This window comes from Schistocerca cancellata, chromosome 1 (assembly GCF_023864275.1).
Source record: "Schistocerca cancellata isolate TAMUIC-IGC-003103 chromosome 1, iqSchCanc2.1, whole genome shotgun sequence".
Lineage (NCBI taxonomy): Eukaryota > Metazoa > Arthropoda > Insecta > Orthoptera > Acrididae > Schistocerca > Schistocerca cancellata.
Genome location: NC_064626.1, coordinates 131,329,843 through 131,351,924, shown reverse-complemented (window position 1 = coordinate 131,351,924; position 22,082 = coordinate 131,329,843).

The following is a 22,082-nucleotide window of genomic DNA, read 5'->3' as shown; positions in this document are numbered from 1 at the left end:
TCCCGAAGAATGCGACGAGTCTGCACGCAACTGTTTACAACGAATGCAGTTCGCTATCGCGCGAATTGCGTCGCGGCACGCCTCAGTCCACCAAGGGACTCGGACACGGCGCGGTAAAGATGAAGTGCCAGGAATGGAACGTTCTCCGGCGTTAAAGATAACGATGGCAAGGTATTCTACCTGTTCATCACAACTTGGGAAAAGTTGTTCGTCGGAGGTCACCAGGGGGAAGTAAAGCCTCCAATCAGCCGCACAAAGCGGCCATTTGGGTTTGCATGTAGGTGGGACAGAAGTCAGCATATGGATAGCACGCGGGAAATGGTTGCACGAGTACGTGACGGAGAAATAGGACCACTCGAGATGCTGGGTAAACTGGACAGTGCAGAATGAGAGGTCCAAATGGGATTACAGTAGGTGTGCGCGGAGTCTGAAAAGAACGTCGATGCACCAGTGTGTGGATGGTGGTTTAAGAAACGGGTTTGCAGCTGCAGTGTATTGTCCTCATGTATGCTGAAAATAAATGGAGTTTTTAGAGGTCTCCATGAGAAAAATAAATTGCAGATGGAAGCCCATGTCTGGAACGGTCACACTGTGTGAGGCAACAAGGCATCCCGTTCATTTTATATTTCCCAACAAAATAAATTCCGTAACCTCCCAACAGTAAAAACAATATAATTATTTATTTCATTCAGTGTAACTGCCCAACAGATAACTTCCGTAACCTACCAATAATACAATGTGACTAACCTCTCAATTAAATTGCGACTCACTTAAATAATCCTTCAGTAATTGATTGTGAATTTAAACTGGTAAATTTTAGACGTCAGCAGTGCTGCGTCATGGCCCTGAAAGAACATTCTGAATAAATTGAAAAATCTTACCTCAATTAGGTCGCCGGATAACGCATATATATCTGCTCCTATCAGAAATTTTTCTGGCGCAGCTCAGTGCAATGCTGGCCGATAGATTTGTCATGTATAAAATGATTTCCTTGTTGCTGTGCATTACTATTTGGTTTGGCCGACGCTATACGTGTAGGCGGCGAAACATTAAAGCTTGGTTGACCGTGCAGACTACATTGTTGGTTAGGTATGCTAACCGACTGGTTTTGTTGATGTTGTGGGGAAAATCCTCTATTGTTGCCTAAATGTGTCTGCGATTACTGAAAATTTTGTACATACTGTTGATTAAAACTTTGTCTGTTATTAAAATTATGCTGGTATTTCTTGTTATTTCGCGAGTGTCTAATGAAAACTGTCACTTTCGGTAAAACCTTGTCATATCTGGTTTTCTTTACTCATTCTTAATTCCAGATAGATCGATAGCTGAAGAGTTGTTTTGATAGATATAAAGGATAGTAGAAGAGAAGGCAGCAGTGCAGAAAACTAAAGATGAAACAGAACTACTACGGCTCGGGGCCCTGTGCACGCTACGGCACATATTCATCGAAGTGTAATGAATCCCCTGAGGTCGCTTACGCGCTGCAAGTAAATTTTAGTTTCTGCGTTACCGGCAATGCCGGTGAAAATTCAAAAGCAAATTGTTGTATCCATTCAAAAGGGTAAATCTGTGATCTGTCATTCTAAAATTTCGCAACGGATAGACAGTGCTTGTAATCAAAGTTATCGTCTCTACATGACTTAGCAGGTTCAGGTTTGTATGATAATCTGTTTATCTGTGACTGTTCGTCATCTAAGTCACGTACACTCTGTAGATTACCTAAATTACACTGGCTGTGTGAATGTGTCAAATGTTTACAATGTGGCGTATGCTGTGACGTGTTAGAGGCTGAAACATTTTTCATTTCTGTCACTTCTTGCTGTAAAGACGACACTTTTCTACGCAATTTATTATTAGACGAACTTATCTCACTGATTCTATGCTGTAAAGTTTGGAATTCGGGTGTTTGATTGAAAGAAATTGGTGACGTATCGTCTGATTTAGTATCATTGTTATTTTCGATAACGTCAATACGACTGGCCAATTCATCAAATTTTTCAGTCAATGCTTTAACCTGATCGTCATTTTTCGTGTCACAAGCATCAATTTGTTTTTGGATTTTATGTGTGGTTTTGTTTAATTTATTAACGTCTGTTTTGATGGCATCGGGATCCTGTATTAATTCTAATTGTTCAAGTCTGTCGGTCACTGTCTGAAAGTCTGTTTTTGTTTTAAGATCAGAGATTTCATCATGCAATTCGGTGTTCAACTGTTTGATAGTATTGATTTCGTCTGATACTGCAGCGATGTTGTTGTCTACGTATGATTTTGCTTTCGTAAACAATTTACGCTTTTCTTCCTGTCTCTGTGCAGTAATTGTTTCCATGACTTGTTTCTTTACTTTCTTCTGTTCCTGTATAAATTTACGGTAACGCGTTTCACTGTTTTGTAGGTGGTGATTAAAACGTTCGTCAATTTGGCTGTTTTGTTGTTCAAATTTCGTATCTACTTTCGCATCCAGTGTGCGTGAAAATTCTGATGACATTAATTCAAACTCGTCGCGTAACTGTGTTGCGTTTTCAGAACATTGTTTAGCGACTGCACTAATTTCATCTCTCAGTAATTTCGTTGTGGTTGCATGTGTATTACTTAATTCTTGTGCAACAGATCTAATTTCTTCACTACTGTTCCCAGCACAAGCCTTGATTTCCTCACATAATTGTTCTTTAGTATCGTGACATTGCACGGCAACGGTTGTAATCTGTTCACTAAGTTGTTTAAAGTTCTCATTTATTTGTTTGATCGACCTGTCGTGTTTTTCATTCGACTGTTTGAAACTTTCATTAAGTTGTTTGTTCGATTCATTAAGGTTATCGTGTTTTTCATTCAACTGTTTGAAATTTTCATTAATTTGTTGTTTGAGATTTTCATTAAGTTGTAGCAATAATGCCATAACTTGATCCATGCCAAAATTAGCAACTCTATTTTCTGTGGTGTGTGATGGTGTATCTGCAAGTGTCACGTTTTGTGTAACCATTTGGTCATTGTCTGATTCACGAAAAGGTTTGCTAATGGGATGTGCATTCTTGGTCACTACATCGGAATCAAATAAATCTGACGTACTTTGAGTACATTGTTCACCTTCGTTAGAAACAAGTATCTGTTCGCTACGTAAATTTTGCAAAACATGCGTGTCAAACTGGACAGCGTTCATTGTAATGGAAAGTGCCGCAGCATCAATTGTCGTTAAATTTACAGTGGATACAATTGAATTTGTTTGCTCATCATTTAGATTAGAATCATTACTGGTGGTCGGTACGCACTGATTGTCTGTAACTGGAGGGTTATCATCAAGACACTGAGTGTCGCTAGTATTATCAGTCAAATTATTCAAGTCGGCTTTTTCACTCATTACGGATCGCGATGTACTGTTAGCAGTTTTTCGCGGCATTTTCACAACTCAAAGTTAAGCACAAAATCAAACAAAGACACAGAAAAAATGGAACAAATACAATTACAACAAAGAGCAATAAATTGCCGATGATCTGTGAAAGAAAGAGTGACAAGTTAGTAAATGCGTTGCGCCAGATGCAAACCCCATTTAACATTAAATAAGAGCAGATATGTAACTGACTACTTCTCAGAAATTCACAAAAATACGATCCTGGCCGGTTGTCGACAAGTGTAACCTCCCAACAAAATAAATTCCGTAACCTCCTATCAGCAAAAACAATATAATTATTTATTTCATTCAGTGTAACTGCCCAACAGATAACTTCCGTAACCTACCAATAATCCAATGTGACTAACCTCTCAATTAAATTGCGACTCACTTAAATAACCTTTCAATAATTGACTGTGAATTTAAACTGGTAAATTTTAGACGTCAGCAGTGCTGCGTCATGGCCCTGAAAGAACATTCTGAATAAATTGAAAAATCTTACCTCAATTAGGTCGCCGGATAACGCGCATATATCTGCTCCTATAAGAAATTTTTCTGAAGCAGCTCAGTGCAATGCTGGCCGATAGATTTGTCATGTATAAAAAGAAACAACTGATTTTTCTTTTTCAATAATCGGGATAACCAAGGATTGGAGAAATTAGTAAATTCTTTAAATTGAAATGAATGATTGTCAAAAGTTACTTTTTATGAGAAAGATTATTATTAAGAGATTTTTGTAAAATATTTACATGGGACTTGATATAACAATACTACATATGCGTGAGGCTGCTTTTACCTTATATTATACCGATCAGGCACCGCCATCACTCCCACGACCGGCCCAGCCAACTCCACACACGCGACTGCTCGCTAGCAACTACACTCCTGGAAATTGAAATAAGAACACCGTGAATTCATTGTCCCAGGAAGGGGAAACTTTATTGACACATTCCTGGGGTCAGATACATCACAAGATCACACTGACAGAACCACAGGCACATAGACACAGGCAACAGAGCATGCACAATGTCGGCACTAGTACAGTGTATATCCACCTTTCGCAGCAATGCAGGCTGCTATTCTCCCATGGAGACGATCGTAGAGATGCTGGATGTAGTCCTGTGGAACGTCTTGACATTCCATTTCCACCTGGCGCCTCAGTTGGACCAGCGTTCGTGCTGGACGTGCAGACCGCGTGAGACGACGCTTCATCCAAGCCCAAACATGCTCAATGGGGGACAGATCCGGAGATCTTGCTGGCCAGGGTAGTTGACTTACACCTTCTAGAGCACGTTGGGTGGCACGGGATACATGCGGACGTGCATTGTCCTGTTGGAACAGCAAGTTCCCTTGCCGGTCTAGGAATGGTAGAACGATGGGTTCGATGACGGTTTGGATGTACCGTGCACTATTCAGTGTCCCCTCGACGATCACCAGTGGTGTACGGCCAGTGTAGGAGATCGCTCTCCACACCATGATGCCGAGTGTTGGCCCTGTGTGCCTCGGTCGTATGCAGTCCTGATTGTGGCGCTCACCTGCACGGCGCCAAACACGCATACGACCATCATTGGCACCAAGGCAGAAGCGACTCTCATCGCTGAAGACGACACGTCTCCATTCGTCCCTCCATTCACGCCTGTCGCGACACCACTGGAGGCGGGCTGCACGATGTTGGGGCGTGAGCGGAAGACGGCCTAACGGTGTGCGGGACCGTAGCCCAGCTTCATGGAGACGGTTGCGAATGGTCCTCGCCGATACCCCAAGAGCAACAGTGTCCCTAATTTGCTGGGAAGTGGCGGTGCGGTCCCCTACGGCACTGCGTAGGATCCTACGGTCTTGGCGTGCATCCGTGCGTCGCTGCGGTCCGGTCCCAGGTCGACGGGCACGTGCACCTTCCGCCGACCACTGGCGACAACATCGATGTACTGTGGAGACCTCACGCCCCACGTGTTGAGCAATTCGGCGGTACGTCCACCCGGCCTCCCGCATGCCCACTATACGCCCTCGCTCAAAGTCCGTCAACTGCACATACGGTTCACGTCCACGCTGTCGTGGCATGCTACCAGTGTTAAAGACTGCGATGGAGCTCCGCATGCCACGGCAAACTGGCTGACACTGACGGCGGCGGTGCACAAATGCTGTGCAGCTAGCGCCATTCGACGGCCAACACCGCGGTTCCTGTGTGTCCGCTGTACCGTGCGTGTGATCATTGCTTGTACAGCCCTCTCGCAGTGTCCGGAGCAAGTATGGTGGGTCTGACACACCGGTGTCAATGTGTTCTTTTTTCCATTTCCAGGAGTGTACTTACTGCTACTGCTACACAGTTCCTACTGCAGTCAACACTGCTCTTTGGTCTCAGATTCTCTTATACCTTACATATCGCAGGCAGCGCGTGAGCAATCCATCGAAATTACATCTCCTCGAGTGCGCTAACAACAAATTCCTTAATCATGGACCTCTTACAATATGTGTGTGTGTGTGTGTGTGTGTGTGTGTGTGTGTGTGTGTGTGTGTGTCTATGGTTTCAACCAACGTTTTTTTAACGTGACTGCGTATCCCCACAGATGTAGATGATACAGGGTGGAGATTTAATTTTTTAAATGGGACCGTGTAAATTTCATTCAAGCATACACTTACCCTCCCCAAGAGCTATTCAAAAATGTTTCACATTATACTTTTTAAGTTCAGTACTGTTAGAGAATATAATGATTATTATGTCTATCTTAAAGTTTACTGTATATACCTGTACTAGAATTTGCTGTAGGCGGGCGAAATTCTATTCAGGTACAACTACGATACAGCAGATGATTCCTTGACAAACCATCGCCTTCTAACTGTATCTTTGGTCGTCCCACTTCTCGTCTACGTGAAACGGGAAGTTCAAATCCAAAACCTCGAACTCGTCGTAGAACACGAAGATGCTGAGGCCGCTGTGCTCGCTCCCGTAGCCGTGAATCTTCAAGTCAGCAAAATACGAATTCATAATGAAATTGGTGTCTCTGAAACAAGTGGAGATCACATTCTGCAATATCTTAATTTCCATCCGTACCATTTTCTTTTACACGAAGTACTTCATGGAAATGACTTGAACAATAGGGTTCAGTTTTGTCAGTGGGCCCAGAAACAACTTTTGACTGATCCTAATTTCTTCTCCGATGCTCTTTTTACCGACGAGTCGTTGTCCTCCAACAAAGGAATAGTCAGTATAAGAAATATGCATTATTGGCCCATCAGAAATCCACGATGGCTCCGACATGAAGAGCATCAACGTTTCATGGAACGTTAATGTTTGGTGCGGAATTACTGGATATATCGTTATCGGGCCTGTCTTTGTAAATTCCATCCATAATGGCAGAAAATATGCCCGATTTTTAAGACACTCTCATCCTGTTCTCTTGGACGCCATACCTCTGAACCAGAGGACGCTCATGTGGTAGCATCATGATGTATGCCCCGCAGATAACGCCTTACAAACATGGCGAATTCTGGACCGTAAATAACCTGGTAGGTGTATTGGACGTGATTGGCCAGTCATTCGGCGTGCCCAATCTCAGGACCTTACACTGCTGGATTTTTTTTCTTTGGGGAGCAGTCAAACATGTTATCTACCAAAAAGTTTCAAGAACACCAGCATTACTGACGCCTGTACAGCCAACACAGAGGAAATAATAGCACGATGTAGGGAGTCCTTCATCCATACGAATGCAAATGGTCACTATTCTGAGCAAATGACGTAAAAGCTTTGTGTTTCATGTAGTAGAAGAAGAATCACAGCAAAAGTTATTACAAAGGGCGATGTTACTTCTGCTTTGCCATAAGCACTGTACTACAGTACTGTGCAGTAACAAGGTCGAGTTACTGTAGAGTGCAGTACAACTCCATTCAATGTTTATTGGTAATTTGTAAAACGTTCAAACACTCCTTGAAGAGGTTAAATGATGTGGCTAATGAAATGCACTGAAGTGATATTTAAATCAGGGAAGTTATGTAGTATTTGTCACTTCCATAGCTACTTGTTTCGTGCATAAAATGGTACAGTGTGATGCGTTTCTAAATAACCCGATGAGAGGGTGAGTGCTTCTTGAATAAAGTGTAGACAGTTCCATTTAAAAAAAATTAACCTCTACCCCATATCTCCTACATCTGTGGGGATACATGAAAAGTACCCAATATTGCTAAAAAAACAGTCGTTGAATATTTTCCATCATTAAATACATCAGAAAAAAATTATTTTGAGTGAGCAAGATAAATGGGACACCCTTTTAAATATTCACCCTTTTTTTATTTTACTGTATATTTTGGATTTTCTAAAAGGAGCTATGAGCTCCACTGTGCCCAAATGTACCTAGTTACGTGTCACACACAGAGCTAAGTTAATGAGGGTAAGAATAATGAAAGAGAGGACGGTCTATTTACCCTGCGTGCGAGTTGGTTCTCCAACGCTCCGATCACTCGCTCGCACCATCAAGGAAATTGGTTTTAAATATCCACGAGGGTCAGAGCCACGGCCTTCGGCCGGACTGACAGCGCCTGCCCTGCTAATAGCACGGCCGTCGGAAAGGCGAGACGCGCCACGTAGGAGCAGGGCGATTCCGGGAGCGGCTCGGACAAAACGCTGAGGATTTATTCAGGGTGCGAGAGTGGTTCGCCATGCTGGGGTCGGCGCGCGCTGATCGGCCAGCCGCCAGCCGCCCCTGTCGCACCATTAGCCTGCGGCCCCCGTTGTTGTTGGCCGGCCGGCTACTGTGCGCCGGAGAGGCGGGCTGACGGACAGTGAGCGACGGCCAATCCGCCCCACCGCCCTCATCCCCACCAGGGTGGTCACACACCTCGTCCATTATCTTCTGCACTCGGCGGCCCTCTTCGAGGCTCGCTTTGTGAGCGTCTCGCACTCAGCCTGTGAGGATCAGCGATGCTGTTACATCCCTGCAACTGCAGCAACTAGACATATAAGTTTCTAGATATAAACTCGAGACAATTCAAATTGCTAATAAACAAAGCATATTGTTGGGAAGCGAAATCTTCGATCAATTTAAAGTGGCAATTCAGAGGAGTTTTCGAGGCTGAGTACACCACACACACACACACTAAGTTCGTAGTGTTTTTGTTTTACATGTTCGTATCCCGGTTGCTATCTCTTTATACATTAAAGCTCCAAGGAAACTGATACAGGCATGAGTACTCAAATACAGAGGCAGAATACGGCGCTGCGGCCGGCAACGCCTGTGTAAGACAACAAGTGTCTGGCGCGGTTGTCACATCGGTTACTGCTGCTGCAATGACAGGTTATCAAGATTTAAGTGAGTTCGAACGTGAAGTTATAGTCGGCAGGACCCAGCATCTGAGAGGTAGCCATGAAGTGGGCATTTTCCCGTACGACCATTGACGAGTCTACCGTATCAGGAAGCCGGAAAAACGTGAAAACTCCGGTGTCGCTGCGGCCGGGAAAAGATCCTGCATGAACGGGACCAACGACGACTCAGCAGATTCCTTCAGCGTGACAGAAGTGAAACCTGTTGGGTTGGCTGAAGAGCCAACACCGTGTTACTAGAGGAGGCCGAAATGCACGCAGGCTGGCGTGAGGAGGGAAGGACTCTACTGACGTGAGGTCTGCAACATGACAAGGAATTAGAATTCAGAAAGCGGACGTTATTAGTTTGATACTTAACTTTAATCCATTAATGATGAACGTCGCTCTTGATTCACAATATTGTCTGTTCAGAATTCATTCTAATTATTGAATATGGCGCCTTGCTAGGTCGTAGCAAATGACGCAGCTGAAGGCTATGCGACACTATCATCTCTGCAAATGAGAGCGTATGTAGGCAGTGAACCGTCGCTAGCAAAGTCGGTTGCACAACTGGGGCGAGTGCTAGGGAGTCTAGACTAGACCTGCCGTGTGGCGGCGCTCGGTCTGCAATCACTTATAGTGGTGTCACACTGGTCCGACGTATACTAACGGATCGCGGCCGATTTAAAGGCTACCACCTAGCAAGTGTGGTGTCTGGCGGTGACACCACAAAACCCTTCCACAAATTGCTGCAGATGTCAATGCTGGGCCATCAACCACTGTCAGCATGCAAACCATTCAACGAAACATCATGGATGTGGGCTTTCGGAACCGAAGGCCCACTCGAGTACACTTAATGTCTGCACGGCACAAAGCTTTACTCCTCACCTGGGCCCCGTCAACACCGACATTGGACTGTTGATGACTGAAAACATGTTGCCTGCTCGGACAAGCCTCGTTTCGAATTGTATCTAGCAGATACACGTGTACGGGTATGGAGAAAAACTCATGAATCCATGGCCGCTGCATGTCAGCAGGGGACTGTTCAAGATGGTGGAGGCTCTGTAATGGTGTGGAGCGGGTGCAGTTGGAGTGATATAGGAACCCTGATACGTCTACATACGACTCTGATAGGTGACACGTACGTAAGCATCTTATCTGATCACCTGCATCCTTTCACGTCCATTGTGCATTCCGACGGATTTGGGCAGTTCCAAAGGGACAGTGCTACACCCCACACGTCCAGAATTCATACAGAGTGGCTCCAGGAACACTCCTCTGAGTTTAAACATTTCCGCTGGCCACCAACTCTCCAGACATGAACATTATTGAGCATATTTGGGATGCCTTGCAACTAGCTGTTCAGAAGAGATCTCCACCCCGTTGTACTCTTACGAATGTATATACAGCCCTGCAGGATTCATGGTGTCAGTTCCCTCCAGCACTACTTCAGACATTAGTAGAGTGCATGCCACGTCGTGTTGTGGCACTTCTGCGTGCTCGCGAGGGCCCTACACGATATTAGGCAAGTGTACCAGTTTCTCTGCCTCTTCAGTGTACAACGATTGTCATTTTCTGTTTGCAGTTCGCTGTCGCCATTTGAGTTTACATACTGCCATTTTGTCATTTGGAGGTAGTGAGTGGATTTATGGAGACTACAAAATGTAGTGCCAACTGAAAATCGCTAAATTACCGACGGAGGCTGCCAGAAACATTTGCGCCGTGTGTGGGGATAATGCGCGGCCATGAGATGGTTTGCTCGTTTTAACGATGATCGTTTCGACATTAGGGACTCTCGTCATTCATAAAGACCTTAGTGGTTGGATGAAGATTGTTTAAACGCATTAACCCACAGTGTTCCAAAGCAGTGTGCTCGAGAACTGGCAAAGGTGATAAACTGTGATCATTCCACCGCCATGAGGCATTTGCCTGCAATGGGGAAGGTTCAAAAGTCGGGTGTATGACTACCGCATGCAGTAAGCCAACATCACAAAAATCAGCGGGTGGCCGTGTGTACATCTCTGCTTCCTCGTCATCAACTTCCTTTTGGACAACAAAGACCATTCATATCGTGCGGTAGCGTTCTCGCTTCCCGCGCCCTGGTTCCCGGGTTCGATTCCCGGCGGGGTCAGGAATTTTCTCTGCCTCGTGATGACTGTGTGTTGTGTGCTGTCCTTAGGTTAGTTAGGTTTAAGTAGTTCTAAGTTCTAGGAGACTGATGACCATAGATGTTAAGTCCCATATTGCTCAGAACCATTTGAACCATTTTTGAACCATTCATATCCCGTATCGCTACTGGTGACGAGAAATAGTGATTTTGTGCTACAATAAGAATAATAAAGTAATGGTTGAGCCAAAACAAAGCAGTAATTCCCCTTACAAAGATCCACGGAACTCCAAAAAAGATCATTTTATACATGTCTGGTGGAACGAACTTCGTCTCCAAGACGTCTCCATTGTTGACAATAAATCTCATCAGTGACGGTTGCACCTCGGGGAAGCAATTCGTTGTGCACTACAACATCACTGTACATCTACGTAGATGTAGAGGAACAGTGATGTTGTAGTGCACAACGAATTGCTTCCCCGGGGTGCAACCGTCACTGATGAGATTTATTGTCAACAACATCACTGTTCATCTACGTAGATGTAGATGAACAGTGATGTTGTAGTGTACAACGAATTGCTTTCCCGAGGTGTAACCGTCTCTGCTGACATTTATTGTCAACAATGGAGACGTCTTGCAGAAGCAGTCCAAGAAGAACTACTAGGAAGACGGCGCGAAATGATGCTACTCCAATAACGCCCACCCGAATTTTGCTAGATTGATAAAAAACACTATACATTAGTTGAGATGGGAAGTCATTCCGCATCTGCCTTATTCACCTGATATTGTGCTCCCAGATTTTTACGTTTTCCGCTCCCTATCGAACAACCTTCAAGGAACTTCCTTTCCGGATAAGAATGCACCAAACAAGAGAAAATGTAAAGATAGTACACCCCTTCTACGTACAAATAGCGCAATAACAGTAAACATGAGTGAATCTGCGTTTGGAAGAAGGTAAAACGCCATGATATACACCCAGGGTTGACCGTACTGTACAATAAGGTACACAAACGCAACGAAAACTAACGAAGATGGCGGGGGTTTGTTGAAGATTTGAGCAGCCATGGCGTGGTATTCCGTTGACCCCATGGGTACTCTGCAAGAAAGCATTACTGCCAGGGTTTACGTGCCCTATTGAGCACATCAGGTGTATCACATGGTACAGTGTTTATTCTCCAATGGTGATGCACTGTTCCAAGAACACGGATCGCCTGTTCACGAATTTCACATCGCCTCGGACTGCTTTCTTGAGGACGAGGGTAAAGTGACGCATCTCCCCTGGCCACAACAGTTACCAGATCCCATTATTATTGAGGCTTTGTGTTCTACTTTGGACAGAAGGGTGTGTAATCGCTATCCACATCCATCATCGTCACCTGCAGTTGCCACTATTTTGCAGGACGATGAGATTCCCCTGAAATCCACACAGGACTTGTATTTATCCATACCGAGACGAGTGAAAGCTGTTTCGGATGGCAACGTTTTTCCTACACCGTATACAGGATAATATGATGATAATGTATTGTGTTTTTGGTGTTTCCGTATTTCCCTCCACCACCTGTATATTAATATCTGTAATTGGAACCCTCATTGAGTTTGATAATTTTGTTACAATTTATATTTTACACGAGGTTGTTTCTGTTTTTGTTTTTGAAATCAAGAAAACTGTTTTCCACAACTTTCCTTCTGCGGTTCCTCAAACTCGTAAATACACACGCACGCAATACTTAATGCCACACACGCCGCAAACGCTAACACAAATGCATTTTCTTTCAGCATATGAAGAAACATCGTCGAGACCACGAGATGTGGAACAGGCGCACGCAATATCCGTTGCGCACAATCTTGGGTCCTACATGAAAGACCTCGCTTTTAATCCATAATTCATAATTAATAAATTCTCGTTGCAGTTAGAGCTTAATGTGTACCGAGTTGTACACTGCCTGCCAAAAAAAGTGAGGCACTCAAGAAGTTAGGAGGAAACGAAATCAAGCTTCATAGGTTGGGATGGTTTCAGTATCATTGCGGTGATTACAAAATCGAGTGAAATTTACAAGTGAAATAGCAGTGTGAGTTAGGGTTGTAGATATTTTTAAAAGTATCGGGAATCCGATATACTGATATTTAAATAACGTCATTGTCGCAAAAATTATCGACGTACTTGTGTATATAAAAATCGGTTGCACGTTGTAAATACACTGCCGGTTTTAGAGCTGTGTATTTAAGTACTGATATATATTCTGTAAATCAACAACCTAGCAAGAACTGAAAGGAAAACGCTGCACGCTCAAATTTGGCGATAACCACTTCGCTAACGGTTTTAACAGCATGTAAGTGGCACAATAAAGGGTGTCTGATGGGTGCGTCGTCACATATCGGATTTGTCTGGAACACTCTCCTGTCTCTTTCATTTCTGCAAATGCCAGCGACGTAGCACTTGTAGTGTCAAAATTGCCTGGTGAAGCTAAACGTTGCAATTTTTCTTGATAGTGCCGAGTGGACCACCGCGACGAGCAATCTTGTCATTTAGATTTTTGTTCATCATTTTCAGCAACTGTTTTTGAAGAATGTCGATGTGAGGAAATAGCACACTAGTTGCGTTAGAAATTGCTTTTTAACTCAACTTATGTGCTGTTTCCTCACATTAGGAAATCTTGTTATTCCGCCACCCCCCGTGCAGTCGGAGTTCTTCTTTTGTGCCTCATATAATTCCTTCACACGGTCAAAGAGAAAGACTGGACGTGATGAAAGCTCAAAAAGTAATATGACTCCTTCACACAGTGAAAGTAAAATTATGTCCTACTACATTTTCAAAACAACAGCTTCAGCTATTTTCAGAAAATTGTGAAGAAACTAATACAAAATAAAAATATCAGTACTCGATATTGCCGTTTTGATACCGTTGTTCGATATTTTTAGGAAGAAATATCGGAAATATATATCGACATTTTTTGGAAAAAGTGTCGATACATCGATATTTTATCAACAGGCCTGGTGCGAGCCCACTTACCAGTACGGCGTTACACTCCTTCTGAGCTTGGCTGTAGATGATATGTTGTAGAGTAATTAATTGTTCATGAAGTACCAGCCGGCCGGTGTAGCCGAGCGGTTCAAGGCGCTTCTGTCTGGAACCGCGCAACCGCTACGGTCGCAGGTTCAAATCCTGCCTCGGGCATGGATGTGTGTGATGTCCTTAGGCTAGTTAGGTTTAAGTAGTTCTAAGTTCTAGGGAACTGATGACCTCAGATGTTAAGTCCCATAGTGCTCAGAGCCAGAGCCCATAGTGCTCAGAGCCATTTGAACCACACGCACTCATTCCGTTGTATCCTGTCACACCGCAAGCTTGCCCAGGAATGTTGTAACTGATCCTTTACATCCCGGATGCTGGAAGCCTGACGGTGTTGATGCCCGAGCTGGTCCCACATAAGCTCTATCGGGGATTGTTCAGTATATACAGTCCTGAGTTACCAAAGGAGGTATCTGCATTTATACCCGCTACAAACTGTACGTCTGCTCTCTCGAATACCAGCCGCAGGGAGTCCTTTAGGTTCTCCGATGGCGTTGCTTTCTGCCCTCCTGATCTAATCGATTCCACATTAGCACGACAATCGTGGGAAGTAAATAACAATGACATCTCGGAAAGACAAGAAGTTTCCAGAGGCCAGGGTCCTGCCACTGTCGAATTCTCACACGTGCTGCTAGACTTATCTCCTCCTTACAAGAGGCACTCACCGTCTTCTCCCAAACACCAACATTGGAAACAATTTCTGAATGACAAACCCCATGGATGATCTGTCATTACATACAGAATTCAAAAGACATTATTCCTGCCTACTTTTCCGATTGTGCTGAAACGCTAATACGTACATACCAAAGAATGTAGTAGGTACCTTGTGAATTTGAGTCTTGTTACACGCAGCTATAATGGTGTTGCAGTGTTTAAATGCAATGGTGAAAATACAATCATTGTTACGTACAGAAGTGCATATTTACAGGCTGTGCAGTACCATTAAATTGGCGGCTCAGCAATGGAGGTCAGAACTTGCGAGGTGCCGGGGCGAGCAGTGTATTTAACACTAAATTCTTCTAGAATCTACATATGTAAATGATGCTCTAAGCCCCCCCCTATTCTAACTCCGACTTTTGCTGTTGCACAAGGATAAAAAAAATACGCGAACTGACTCTAATCAACCTTGCCAGTGGAGTAGAAGAGAGTTTGGCACCTGCAATAATTTAATTTGACAAATAAGTTAAATAAACGAAGGTTTCATTAACATAGTGAGGCATGATAGGGTTGCTCTACTGATTAACAGAATGAAAGTTCTGTCCAAAATAACAATATGATTTATTAAGACTAAACACAAAATAATAAACAAAAACACATGAAACATTTACAATACATCAAATTGGCTCAAATTGGATACTCAAACAAACGCTGTGAATGTGAAGTTGTCCCTAAACTAGATTGTGAGGATTATGACGAAGTGGTATGTGCAGCCAATTCCTTGCAACTCAAATCTTAGAGAAAACACATAGCCAACCCAACATTAATTGCTGCTACCCAAGACAGAACAAAGTTAGAAAAAGACGAACAGGCGCGCTCTGCTGAGCTCTGATTTTTACCTAGGAAAATCCCTGTCTGCCGGTGCTGCAGACATACCTTACCAAACTGTCTTCTTAACTGCCAGAACACGATCTGGCGTACCGGAGGCGATGGCTGGTTGCTTCGACGTCCTCGACCGAAAGGCGAGAGCCGACTACCCACAAGAGCACCTGTACAAAACCGAACACAGAACATTCCCGCTCCCACAACAGTGGCCGTGGTTAACCGTTCCAATCAGCAACTCGAAAACCGGCGGAAAATTCCACTCTATTGCCGGAACACTACCATTCCACCAATGGAGATTCTTGGCGCCAATTTCTGCGCCGATTTTGCTACGTCACGGAGCTATGCCCTGAGTAAGCCAATCACAGTTACGATTTTCCAGAAAGCGCGGGAATTTGCCCGCCACAACTGCCTGGGTACACAAGTCATTCCCACACCTCGCTGGTAGCCCGCCAGAAAGTGTTTTCGCTAAGTTTCTGCGAAGTAACGGAACCTCTAGCCCAGCCGCTACTTCAGGCCCTTGCGGGCGTGCCTCTTGACAATGTCGGCGTCTGGAAAGCATTCACTTGACTCTCTCACACCCATCGGCTTACCCTTTCAAAGTCAGCAGAGCCCGCCTGTCACCGGACCACCCGGGTGACGAGAGACACTGCGTGGGAAGTCCGCATGTGAAGGAATAGCAACTTTCCACCGCATGCAATTAGAGAGGAGAATCGTAAGATAGAAATATGAGAGGGGGCTCATGCCACCTCTTAAACTGTGATGTTCTGCATGAAAAGCTGAGGTTATCTTATAGGTGGTCAACGAAAACATTTCAGACACGACACGAAAATGCATAAAAGCCCTCAATTAAATCACTCCAGCCCTTGGAGCGTTGATTCCCACACTACTCAGAACCTTCATTCTCTAAGTACATCACTGGCCCGCAAACACACTGAATGCGACCACAACCCTTGCAGTCTAGTACGAACGCAAATTTTGCTGTCGTGTACTAGGTGGAAACACTAGGTACCATTTCACGAAATTTGAATGTGATTCGAAGAAGCAAGGGGTGTAAAAGCGGCGCCTTGTTTGCTTTAACTACTTTTCTGTGGGACTTGTGAAAAGATAGCTCAACAAATAAATTTAGTGAATAGGCGATGGTTATATAATTAAAAATCTCAATCACCTATTCAGGATATGACAGCCAACTTTCACCACATCAAGTGGAATTGTGTTCATGACTCGCCAGTGAGCCATGACTTTTCCCTTATTCGGAAGGGAAGAATTTGATTTAGTTATAAGCGGTTCCTTAAGTGCAACGATCGCAACGGGTCTGCGAGAACGAACTCGGCCCAACAAAGGAAAGCTCGAGATACGCACGACCTTACTGCGACCAAGTAATGCATTTGTTGGTTAGTTAATTTGCTGATCATAAGGGTTAATGGGGAGGCTGCAAGCTTATCTTTCGTGGGAGGGGAGTTTCATTGAATTGATGAATGCAGATAGACATTAGTAAGGCACCTTTATTATAAATAGAGCGTAAACGAGAACTTGCATAAATACAAAGGAAATAAGGTCGTTATTTTCGCTCATTCAGATTCTGTTGAACACAATTTTGCGGGAGGAAGGAAAGATCGATTAAGCAGTCTGCCCTCTTCACAATAGCGAAGAACAAGAGGAGTGGTGGGAAGGGCTCTGTTCGTTGTGACGAAATAGATACGCTACTATTTTTACAAGAGAGTGGAATTATCATCATGCACTCCCCACTCCTGTAAACTATACACGGTAAGGGATTAATACCAGAACAAGAAAGTACCAAAGTGGCCTCCCTACCGTAATCAAGTAACTCACGTGAATATCCTTCATCGCAACAATCGTTTAAACGAGAAAAATAAAGTCACTACAGAGCTAAAAAGTTGCTGTGGTATTAGCAGTACGCGAGACCAACCTCTCGCCGCGTGGTCGCGTGTTCTAGCACAAAGGGCCAAAAGTCCATTACGCGAAGTGACAATCTAGAAAATTAAATCCACACGCGTATCCCAAGAAAAAAACTAGACAAGAGATGCTGAAGGCGATAATGCAACTTCGAGGACAAGAATCTTTACATTGGTACGACCCATAGCTGATACTGCGCACGTAACGGACAAAGGTCAGACACCAAGTCCAACATTACTCGCGGATAATCGAATTTACGAAACATCTACATCTACATACATACTTCGCAATCCACCATACGGTGCGTGGTGGAGCGTACCTCGGACCACAACTAGCATCTTCTCTCCCTGCTCCACTCCTAAACAGAACGAGGGAAAAATGACTATGCCTCTGTTACCCAAGGTAACCTTGGGTAACAGAAGAAATATTGAATTTAATTGATGAAAGAGGAAATATAAAAATGCAATAAATGAAGCAGGCAAAAAGGAATGCAAACGTCTCAAAAATGAGATCGACAGGAAGTGCAAAATGGCTAAGCAGGGATGGCTAGAGGACAAATGTAGGGATGTAGAGCCTTATCTCACTAGGGGTAAGATAGGTACTGCCTACAGGAAAATTAAAGAGACCTTTGGAGATAAGAGAACCACTTGTATGAACATCAAGAGCTTAGATGAAAACCCAGTTCTAAGCAAAGAAGGGAAAGCAGAAAGGTGGAAGGAGTATATAGAGGGTCTATACAAGGGCGATGTACTTGAGGACAATATTGTGGAAATGGAAGGGGATGTAGATGAAGATGAAATGGGAGATACGATACTGCGTGAAGAGTTTGACAGAGCACTGAAAGACCTGAGCGGAAACAAGGCCCCCGGAATAGACAACATTCCATTGGAACTACTGACGGCCTTGGGAGAGCCATTCTTGACAAAATTCTACCATCTGGTGAGCAAGATGTATGAAACAGGCGAAATACCCTCAGACTTAAAGAAGAATATAATAATCCCAATCCCAAAGAAAGCAGGTGTTGACAGATGTGAAAATTACCGAACAATCAGTTTAATAAGCCACAGCTGCAAAATACTAACACGAATTCTTTACAGACGAATGGAAAAACTAGTAGAAGCCGACCTCGGGGAAGATCAGTTTGGATTCCGTAGAAACACTGGGACACGTGAGGCAATACTGACCTTACGACTTATCTTAGAAGAAAGATTAAGGAAAGGCAAACCTACGTTTCTAGCATTTGTAGACTTAGAGAAAGCTTTTGACAATGTTGACTGGAATACTCTCTTTCAAATTCTAAAGGTGGCAGGGGTAAAATACAGGGAGCGTAAGGCTATTTACAATTTGTACAGAAACCAGATGGCAGTTATAAGAGTCATGTCCCTCGACATGAAAGGGACGCAGTGGCTGGGAAGGGGGTAAGACAGGGTTGTAGCCTCTCCCCAATGTTATTCAATCTGAATATTGAGCAAGCAGTAAAGGAAACAAAAGAAAGCCCGCATCTCGTGGTCGTGTAGTAGCGTTCTCGCTTCCCACGCCCAGGTTCCCGGGTTCGATTCCCGGCGGGGTCAGGAATTTTCTCTGCCTCGTGATGGCTGGGTGTTGTGTGATGTCCTTAGGTTACTTAGGTTTAAGTAGTTCTAAGTTATAGGGGACTGATGACCATAGATGTTAAGTCCCATAGTGCTCAGAGCCATTTGAACCATTTTTTTGAAACAAAAGAAAAATTAGGAGTAGGTATTAAAATCCATGGAGAAGAAATAAAAACTTTGAGGTTCGCCGATGACATTGTAATTCTGTCAGAGACAGCAAAGGACTTGGAAGAGCAGTTGAATGGAATGGACAGTGTCTTGAGAGGAGTATATAAGATGAACATCAACAAAAGCAAAACGAGGATCATGGAATGTAGTCGAATGAAGTCGGGTGATGCTGAGAGAATTAGATTAGGAAATGAGACACTTAAAGTAGTAAAGGAGTTTTGCTATTTGGGGAGCAAAATAACTGATGATGGTTGAAGTAGAGAGGATATAAAATGCAGACTGGCAATGGCAAGGAAAGCGTTTCTGAAGAAGAGAAATTTGTTAACATCGAGTATAGATTTAAGTGTCAGGAAGTCTTTTGTGAAAGTATTTGTATGGAGTGTAGCGATGTATGGAAGTGAAACATGGACTATAAATAGTTTGGACAAGAAGAGAATAGAAGCTTTCGAAACGTGGTGCTACAGAAGAATGCTGAAGATTAGATGGGTAGATCACATAACTAATGAGGAAGTATTGAACAGGATTGGGGAGAAGAGAAGTTTGTGGCACAACTTGACCAGAAGAAGGGATCGGTTGGTAGGACATGTTCTGAGGCATCAAGGGATCACCAATTTAGTATTGGAGGGCAGCGTGGAGGGTAAAAATCGTAGAGGGAGTCCAAGAGATGAATACACTAAGCAGATTCAGAAGGATGTAGGTTGCAGTAGGTACTGGGAGATGAAGAAGCTTGCACAGGATACAGTAGCATGGAGAGCTGCATCAAACCAGTCTCAGGACTGAAGACCACAACAGCGACAACAACGTATGCCTCTGTACGAGCCCTAATATCCCTTATCTTATCTTTGTGGTCTTTCCGCGAAATGTAAGTTGGCGGCAGTAAAATTGTACTGCAGTCAGCCTCAAATGCTGGTTCTCTAAATTTCCTCAGTTGCGATTCATGAAAAGAACGCCTCCTTTCCTCCTGAGACTCCCACCCGAGTTCCTGAAGCATTTCCATAACACTGGCGTGAGGATCAAACTTACCAGTAACAAGTCTAGCAGCCCGCCTCTGAATTGCTTCTTTGTCCTCGGTCAATCCGACCTGATAGGGATCCCAAACGCTCGAGCAGTACTCAAGAATAGGTGGTATTAGTGTTTTATAAGCGGTCTCCTTGACAGATGAACCACATCCCAAAATTCTACCAATGAACCGAAGACGACTATCCGCCTTCCACACAACTGCCGCTACATGCTTGTCCCACTTCATATCGTTCTGCAATGTTACGCCCAAGTATTTAATCGACGTGACTGTGTCAAACGCTACACTACTAATGGATTATTCAAACATTACGTGATTCTTTTTCTTGTTCATCTGCATTAATTTTCATTTATCTATATTTACAGATAGCTGCCATTCTTTACACCATTCACAAATCCTGTCCAAGTCATTTTGTATCCTCCTACAGTCACTCAACGACGACACATTCCCGTACACCACAGCATCATCAGCAAACAGCCGCACATTGCTATCCACCCTATCCAAAAGATCATTTATGTAGACAGAAAACAACAGCGGCCCCTACCACACACCCCTGGGGCACTCCAGATGATACCCTCACCTCCGATGAACACTCACCATCGAGGACAACCTACTGGGTTCTATTACTTAAGAAGTCTTCGAGCCAATCGCATACTTGGAAACCAATCCCGTATGCTCGTACCTTAAGTTAGAAGTCTGCAGTGGGGCACTGAGTCAAACGCTTTCCGGAAGTCAAGGAATATGGCATCCGTCTCATACCCTTCATCAACGGTTCGCAAGGTATCATGTGAAAAAAGGGCGAGTTGCGTTTCGCAGGAGCTGTGCTTTCTAAAGCCGTGCTGATGCATGGACAGCAACTTCTCTGTCTCATGGAAATTCATTATACTTGAACTGAGAATATGTTCGAGAATCCTGCAACAAATCGATGTGGAGGATATTGGTCTGTAATTTTGAGGATCCGTCCTTCTACCCTTCTTATATACAGGCGCCACCTGCGCTTTTTTCCAGTCGCTCGGGACTTTACGTTGGGCAAGAGATTTGCGATAAATGCAAGCTAAGTAAGGAGCCCATTCAGTAGAGTACTCTCTGTAAAACCGAATTTATGAGAAACGAAAAGAAAATAGTGCTCTCTCACTAACGAATCCCTAGTGCTCTAAGTGCATTACGACCAAGTAGTTTGGCATTCACTGAGTACACACATGCTTACCGATATCAGCATCGCGTCGTCAAGCCTCCACCAGCGTGCAGGAAGAGGTCAGAACTGATCGAGGTTCCACTTCTGCCAAGGGCAGCTGGGGGCGTTGGGTTCAAATGGTTCAAATGGCTCTGAGCACTATGCGACTTAACTTCTAAGGTCATCAGTCGCCTAGAACTTAGAACTAATTAAACCTAACTAACCTAAGGACATCACACTCATCCATGCCCGAGGCAGGATTCGAACCTGCGACTGTTGCGGTCGCTCGGCTCCAGGCTGTAGCGCCCAGAACCGCACGGCCACTCCGGCCGGCTGGGGGGGGGGGGGGGGGGCGTTGGGTCGTGAGAACTGGCACCCCCCTGACCCGGCCAATCAGTGGAAACGAGACTGCAGCGGACCACGATGCCGTTCTGGTCAGCCGCCTGAACACCGGAAAATGTCTCGTCAGAAGACGGTCGGAGTTTCGTCAGTGAGTCTACTTCGCAGCGTTAAAAGGGAATGAGAAGTTAAGCTTCAGTGTTGGTACTACAACTTGTGAGACTAGGATTGGGGACAACTTCGGCCCCCACATGGCATTCAGACTGGTCCCACATGCTCCCTACGGCAACGGTCAATGAGAGGAATGGTAAGCATCATCGCCACTCCAGGGAGACTACTAACTTGGGTTCACAAATAACGAAAAATATACTGCGCCCGTCCTCTCTCACTGACCACCGAGTATTGCCATGGGAAATTGTCTAGTTATATAGGCATCCCACTTCAATTGTAAAATCATTGAAGAATTGCAAAAAAGAATAAAATATGAAA